General features: G+C 42.8%; 1 long non-coding RNA gene across 1 annotated transcript; it reads left to right on the top strand.

Annotated features, from left to right (window-relative positions):
- Window positions 1-444: 444 nt before the first annotated feature.
- LOC133226373 (uncharacterized) lies at window positions 445-4,177 on the top strand. The gene is made up of 3 exons (XR_009729490.1): window positions 445-517; window positions 1,174-1,238; window positions 3,029-4,177. It is a non-coding gene; the product is annotated as an uncharacterized LOC133226373 (long non-coding RNA).
- The last annotated feature ends 3,868 nt before the right edge of the window (window positions 4,178-8,045 follow it).

Below are 8,045 nucleotides of genomic sequence, written 5' to 3'. Positions count from 1 at the left end.
TTTAAAAAAAAATATATGCTGGGTGCTCAGAAGCAGTAAGGCTGAAAAGTCATTATGCAAAAGTCCAGGAAAGAGTTACATTACTGCTCATTCATGCTCAAGCTGGAACCACAGTTCCAGTTAGAAATGAAGAGTGGGGTTTTAATTGTTTTTTTTTAAGACCCCAAAAGGAACTGTTTAGGGCGTTTATCTTCTTTTTCAACTTGTGAAAAATTCTGGACACTCAGAATGTTAGTTTCTCTTTTAATTTCTTCTTTTTTTTCCCAGTAAGTACATGAGGGTAACTGCAGGCAGGTTAAGGTTTGTCTTTCCTTTCACAACAAGCAAATGATGTAATTTTCTTTCATTCTTCTGTAACTTTTCTAAAACTAAAAACATAATTGTAAAAATGTAAGTGGCAGAAAGGGAAATGAAATTAAAAGATGTTATTCTGCCATTTTGCAGAGCTCCTCCTGTTCCTATAGTAATGCTTCCAAGGATGTGAAAGCTTTGAGATGCTGCAGAATAACAAAGCAGGGTGAGAAGAGGGAGAAGGCGGGGGGCGGGGAACCCAAACAGAGAAGAAAACCCCAAAGAAAAAGCTTCTTTTAGCACTAGTTTTCCTTCTGTTGTAGTCTAATGGCCACTGAGGAAAGAACTTCCTCCTGACATTTGGAAAATCTGAAACAGAAAAATGTCTCATCTGATTATTAAAAGCTTTTTCAAAACTATTGGTTTTGAAAGGAGATTTAAGTAAAATTTTTATGAGCCCAACTGAAAATTTATGGTCCTAATAATAAACATGGATCAAAATTATTCTTGTTCTGCTCATGCTTACCCAAGTGTTTTAGAGTTAGAAACTTACATAATTATGCTAGAAGACACAGGTGCATGTCTTAAGATATTTTCTGGATGCCATTGACAATGATGTGTAGTGCATTGGGCCCAAAATGTACTGTTTATGTATTATTTGATTCCAACTGTTATGTACTGATATATACATATATACAGCGATACATACACACACACACACACACAAACATATCTCCATACACATATCTGTGTATTTGTACATATGTTTGTGTATACATATGTATAAAAGATTTATGAACTAAATTAGAAATTAATGTCCAAAGCTACAATCTATGAAAGAAAAACAAGTGTAAATCTTTATGTTCTTTTTCTGCCTTTCAGCTTCTTGCTATGTGGTTCTAGGGTGCAAATCTAGGAGAAGTCAAGAACTTCAGAGATTTGAGAAGGTGAGGGCTTGAGTTTGCTTTGGGTTTTTTTTTTCCAGAATTTTGAAACAAAGTTCTCTGTTGTCTTACTGAGATTTTCAGGGGGAAACTGTGAACTCTAAACACCATCTGAGTTATGCTGCTATAACAAGGTATAGTGAGAAGTAACTGCAGTATATGAAGTTGGATTTGGAACATCTCATGCACTTACATTTCAAAAAATGTCGTATTAACCCAGTTCATACTTGCAGTCAGTGTGATTCCTTCCCATTGCCTTCAGAGAACTTTGGATAGCTTAAAATAATCACTTTACTATGTAATTTGCATGCAACTGCAAACAAGGAAGGGAGGGAAAGAAACCCAAAATTTCAACATGTGGAGAAATAAAAGGAACAAATCCCAGCTGCAATCAAACGCCTATTTTCATCCTCACCTTTCCTCTTTTTTCTCACCTGGCTGGCACAGAAACAGCCTTGGAAATGATGCAGTTTTGTTTCTGACTTTTGAAGCCAGAATAATGTCCTCAGTCTTACAAGATAACATAATCTGTTTCATATATATCTGTAGTTCCTGAAAAGTTTGTGGATTTGAATATAAGGGAATCGAGAGCCTGGAATGTCAGAGTCAGGACCCTCTTTCACAGTATTTGTGGTCTAACCTGAAATAGATGGTACCAGAAGTTGCAGAGGAAAGCCTGCTACTAGGAATTCTAGGGAGAATTTGCGAATGGTGGAGTTTAATGTGTACAAGACTGGAAAAGGCCTTTTTTTTTGTGCATGCGCTATGCTAGAAGTCATTTAGACATGCCTGTTATTTTAAGACTTGCTGCTGCTGTTCCTTTTGACCTCCCTGTGCTTCTGAAGTTCAAAACAATCACACTCTTCTTCTAGTTGGTCCCTTCTGGCAGTGAGCAGATATTTGCTCCTGAGGAGGAGGTACAACTGCTCCCTACAAGCAGCCCTGGCCTCACACGACCTGGAATGCCACAGGTCTTTGACAGGATTAGTACCAACACTCCCACAAACTGATTTAATATCAGCTAAGAAGCTTTTTCTTAAATAGTCCCAGTATTCCCGAAATCTTCACACTCAGCCTTTATCTCACAAAAAAAATGCTGAACACAAGAGTGGCCTCTGTAATGCCTGAAGTCAAGCCCTAAGGAATTTAGTACTTCCACCTGTGTGAGCCACTTCTGACCTTTTGTGATGGGATAATGCTGGTATATGGTGCCATTTTTTCACCCCTTTTGTGAAGCTGAGTTTTATAAGTACCTGGGATGATTCCCATTTGTCTACTGGGAGCAGTTCTATGAGAAAAAAGAGGAGTAGTTAGAAGAATTAATTGCAATTATCTATGAAAAGGGAGCTCACATTTGGTTCTGCATGCAGTAGGATATCTGTTTTTAAGCAATAAAGAATAATGTTTCTAGAGATGATCAACAGCCCCAGGCAAAGTCCATTTTCCTTGGTCTTACCAAAGAAACACCATCAAAATTGTACTGGAGGTGAAGATTTTAAGGAAGGCACCAGTTAAGGCACTATTTTAAGCAAGGAAGAATAATTAAAATAGCCTACTGAAAGCCTGGGGATGGTGACTGGACCTAAAATTCAACGGGGAGTTTGCATAAGAAACAGCATTGACCTTCTTATCAACCCATATTTGTCAACAGCTGGGCTGCTGTATTGCATCAGCTGGGATTTCTTAATTTTATCAGGTGCAAGATACTGGGAATCAGGACAGGACTGGATGCTATAGTTAAGTCTGGGTGGCTCTTTTTAACTCACTGATTTAAAAGGCCTATTTTCTTGCAGGTGATTGAATTTTCACCAGCAAAGGAAAACAGAGAAGATGCATGATGTTTTGATGCCTCAAAGGCTGCAGTGCTGCGAAGAGTTACTTCTTTGTCAAAGAGAGGTAGTCACTAGTTCTATGATGATTTGTCTAACTGTGAAAGGACTGAGAATATGTAATGGATCAAGACAGGAGAGGCAAGATTGCTCCATTTAAAATACTGTCCTCAATAAAGACATCCTCATTGCTCTAAATAGTGAGCTTTCTATGTGCATTAGGTTTGAATCTTTTCTACTGAAAGGTGTCAAATGAAGCAATGTTTCAACAGGAGAAAAATCTGTCCTATTCTATGAATGTCTATGGGTTTGCATAAAGAAAAACCTGAGGGCAGAGTTGATATAAAATGGTGAAAAAGTGATGAAAAATCTGTTTTCCTGTTCAGTGTTTTTAAGAAGTATTTATAAGAACAGATGGTGGGCAACAGCAGAACATGTTCACTTTTATCAAGACATTTGGCTGACAAGCACAGACTGAAATGCATTTCTTTCCTTCTTGACTTAATAATTTTAATTAGAGGCAAAAGGTGTGGCAATCTCATTGTCTGGAGGCGTATGTGCAATATTGTCTTGGTTGGGCAGGACCGGGTGGGAGAGAATATCACTGCCTCTAATGAAGGGTGGTGCATATCTGTGCAATCTCTATTTTTTTTTATTGTCTGGTAATCTAAAAAATGCAAATTCTGAATCTGCTATTGCACAATGCACATAGAGATACACTGAGGCTATGCTTTCAGTTAGAGAACAAAAACATGACTACAAAATGTGTGCAAGCAATACCACACCACTGGAGAAGAAAGGCTTTGAAGAAATAGTGGGACATATATTTATTATCTTGAGGGGGAAATTTCAAAGCTACCTATGTAACTTAGAGGTCTCTGGAACTCCTTCACTATTTAAATACTTTGAAAATCTCATTTATTATCTAGTCATTTTGAACGTCATATACTCTCTCCCTAAGAACATCAATGTGTTCGGGAAATTGTAATTAAGAATCATAATCTCTAATCAGGTTTAATGGTGTTTTTTTCATTTACCCTACTTCTCTCTGGTCACATTTAGTTTTTCACAGAACTGCTTGCATGGGTGATGCTGTCTTTTGTCCTTTACCAGCTCACAAAGCCCCAACCCAAAGCTGCTTCTCCTGTTCTTGCACACCACAATTGAGAGGTGAGGAACCCGAATGGGCCTGTCCCGAATGGAAGCACTGAAATGAGATTCGTACCCTGAGCAGCTCTGGCATGATGTTCTTGCTGTGTGCTCCCTCTCTTGTGTATGGGTTATGAAAATATTCAAAATGCCTTCATCTCACAAACATGCATTTGTTAAGAGCTGTGCTTCTAAGATTTTCTGAAGATGCTAAGCTGTCTTCATGCTTTGTCATCATAGTCCTCATAGAATCATAGAATCATAGAATAGCCAGGGTTGGAAAGGACCTTAAGATCATCAAGTTCCAGCCCCCCTGCCATGGGCAGGGACACCTTGCTCTAAACCATATTACCCAAGGCCTTGTCCAACCTGGCCTTGAACACTGCCAGGGATGGAGCATTCACAACCTCCCTGGGCAACCTATTCCAGCGCCTCACCACCCTAACAGGAAAGAATTTCCTCCTTATATCCAATCTAAACTTCCCCTGTTTAAGTTTTAACCCATTACCTCTTGTCCTATCACTACAGTCCCTAATGAAGAGTCCATCCCCAGCATCCCTATAGGCCCCCTACAGATACTGGAAGGCTGCTATGAGGTCTCCACGCAACCTTCTCTTCTCCAGGCTGAACAGCCCCAACTTTCTCAGCCGATCTTCATACGGGAGGTGCTCCAGTCCCCTGATCATACTCGTGGTCCTCCTCTGGACTTGTTCCAACAGATCCATGTCCTTTTTATGTTGAGGACACCAGAACTGCACACAATACTCCAAGTGAGGTCTCACAAGAACAGAATAAAGGGGCAGGATCACCTCCTTCGACCTGCTGGTCACGCTCCTTTTGATGCAGCCCAGCATAAGGTTGGCTTTCTGGGCTGCAAGCGCACACTGCTGGCTCATGTTCATTTTCTCATTGACCAACACCCCCAAGTCCTTCTCTGCAGGGCTGCTCTGAATCTCTTCTCTGCCCAGCCTGTAGCTGTGTCTGGGATTGCTCTGACCCAGGTGTAGGACCTTGCACTTGGCATGGTTAAACTTCATGAGGTTGGCATCAGCCCACCTCACAAGCGTGTCAAGGTCCCTCTGGATGGCATTCCTTCCCTCCAGTGTATCAACTGAACCAGACAGCTTGGTGTCATCGGCAAACTTGCTGAGGGCGCACTCAATCCCACTGTCCACGTCAGCGATGAAGATGTTGAACAGGACTGGTCCCAACACCGATCCCTGAGGGACACCACTCGTTACTGGTCTCCAGATGGACATTGAGCCATTGACCACAACTCTTTGTGTGTGGCCATCCAGCCAGTTCTTTATCCACCGAGTGGTCCATTCATCAAATTGATGTCTCTCCAATTTAGAGACAAGGATGTCATGTGAGACAGTGTTGAACGCTTTACACAAATCCAGGTAGATGACATCAACTGCTCTACCCCTGTCCATCAGTTCTGTAGCCCCATCATAGAAGTCCACCAAATTGATCAGTCAGGATTTCCCCTTAGTGAAGCCATGCTGCCTGTCACCAAGCACCTTGTTGATTTTCATGTGCCTTAGCATGCCTTCCAGGAGAATCTGCTCGAAGATTTTGCCAGGCACAGAGGTGAGACTGACTGGTCTGGAATTCCCCGGGTCATCCATTTTCCTCTTCTTGAAAATGGGGGTTATATTTCCCTTTTTCCAGTCGTTGGGAACTTCACCTGACTGCCATGATTTTTCAAATACAATGGCCAGTGGCTTAGCAACTTCATTTGCCAGCTCCTTCAGGACCTGCGGATGGATTTCATCAGGACCCATGGACTTGTGCACGTTCAGATTTTTAAGATGGTCTCAAACCAGTTCCTCTCCTACAGTGGGCCCAAGGTCTTCATTCTCACAGTCCCTGCATCTGCCTTCCAAGACTTGGGTGGTGCGGTCAGAGCCTTTGCTAGAGAAGACCGAGGCAAAGAAGTCATTCAGAACCTCAGCCTTCTCCAAATCCTGTGTAACTAGTTCACCTGAGAGCTTCCTGAGGGGGCCTACATTCTCCCTAATCTGTTTTTTATTTGCTATGTACCTGTAGAATCCCTATCCTGTTATCCTAGCCAAGTTTAATTCTAACTGGGCCTTAGCTTTCCTAACCTGGTCCCTAGCTTCCCGGACAACATCCCTGTACTCTTCCCAGGCCGCCTGTCCTTGGTTCCACTTTCTGTAAGACTCTTCTTTTCATCTGAATTTTCCTCAGCAGCTCCTTATCTACCCAAGGAGGTCTCCTGGCCCTCCTGCTGCACTTCCTTCTAGTTGGGATGCAACACTCCTGAGCTTGTAGCAGGTGATCCTTGAAGACCAACCAAGAGTCTTGAGCCCCTCTGCCCTCTAGGGCTATATCCCATGGAACCTTACTAAGCAGGTTCCTGAAGAGGCCAAAGTCTGCTCTCTTGAACTCCAGGGCAGTGAGCTTGCTGCTCGCTCTTCTCACTGTCCTGAGGATCTCAAATTCAACCATCTCATGATCGCTGCATCCAAGGCTGCCCTGGAGTGCCACATTTCCAATGAGCCCTTCCCTGTTGGTGAGCACAAGGTCAAGCATGGCACCTCTCCTTGTCGGTTCCTTTGTTACTTGCAGAAGGAAGTTGTCTTCCACACAATCGAGGAACCTCCTGGATTGCTTGTGCCAGGCTGTACTGTCATTCCAACAATGTCAGGGTGGTTGAAGTCACCCATGAGAATGAGGGTCTGTGAGCGTGAGGCTTTTCCTATCTTCCTATAGAGTGCTTCATCTGCAGATTCCTCTTGATCAGGTGGTCTATAACAGATGCCCACAGTAATGTCTCCCATCACTGTTTTCCCTTTAACCCTGACCCACAAGCTCTCTGTTAACTGCTCATGAAGGTGGCTGCCTGATACATCCACCACAAAGAAAGATCATAGTATTTATATAGGATAGTTTCTAACTGTATCCTTAACTGCATCTGAAGAAGCACAACCAAGGTCAAGGGAGGTAATTCTTCCACTCAGCTCTCATGAAACCTCCAGCTGCAGTGCTGTGTTCAGCTCTGCTCCACCCCCCCCCCCGCCCCGCCCCCCAGTACAAGAGGGACACGTTGGACCTGTTGGAGTGAGTCCAGAGGGGGGGCCACAAAAATGATCAGAGGGCTAGAGCACATCTCCTGTGAAGACAGGCGGAGAGAGTTGGGCTTGTTCAGCCTGGAGAAGAGAAAGCTCGGGGGAGGCCTTAGAACAGCTTCCAGTGCCTAAAGGGGCTAAAAGAAATCTACAGAGGGACTGCTTACAAGGATATGTAGAACAAAGCTGAAATAGGGTAGATTCAGATTAGGTATTAGGAAGAAATTCTTTACTATGAGGGTGGTGAGACACTTGATCAGATTGCCCAGAGGAGCTGTGGTTATTGCTGTTATTGCAGCATATGTGGACCCATCCCTGTCACTGTTCAAGGCCAGGTTGTATGAGGCTTTTGAACTGCCACTGACTTCAGGTCTTTGTTTCACATGTTCATAAAACTTTAAGCCAACAGAAGTATTGATTTTCAGAAGATTTTATTTAAGGTTTTCCCTTACTGACTGAAGTTCACTTCATGAGAACTGTTTTAAGAAGCATTGTCAGTCTCCTGGCTGTAAAAAGGCAACACAGCTCTATCAGGTGTTATTTTAGTGGCTGTTTAGAAGACAGTTCAGTTCACTGTGTAAAGCTACTGATATGATGTCTCTTTATGACTAGAAACTTGATTTTGCATCCCTTGTGAGTATAAATCTCTGAGATTTACAAGAAGTGACAGCCTGCACTGCATTTCGCTGCTGTCCAGTGGGGACAAATCCTCAGCAGGGAAATGCAGGCAGGAAGGT

Source organism: Neopsephotus bourkii, unplaced genomic scaffold (assembly GCF_033783945.1).
Source record: "Neopsephotus bourkii isolate Nb327-2 ecotype Australia unplaced genomic scaffold, CSIRO-AGI_Nbou_v1 NB_1780, whole genome shotgun sequence".
Taxonomy (NCBI): Eukaryota; Metazoa; Chordata; class Aves; order Psittaciformes; family Psittacidae; genus Neopsephotus; species Neopsephotus bourkii.
Note: the sequence above shows the minus strand (reverse complement) of the source record. Positions and strands in the feature narration are given on the sequence as shown.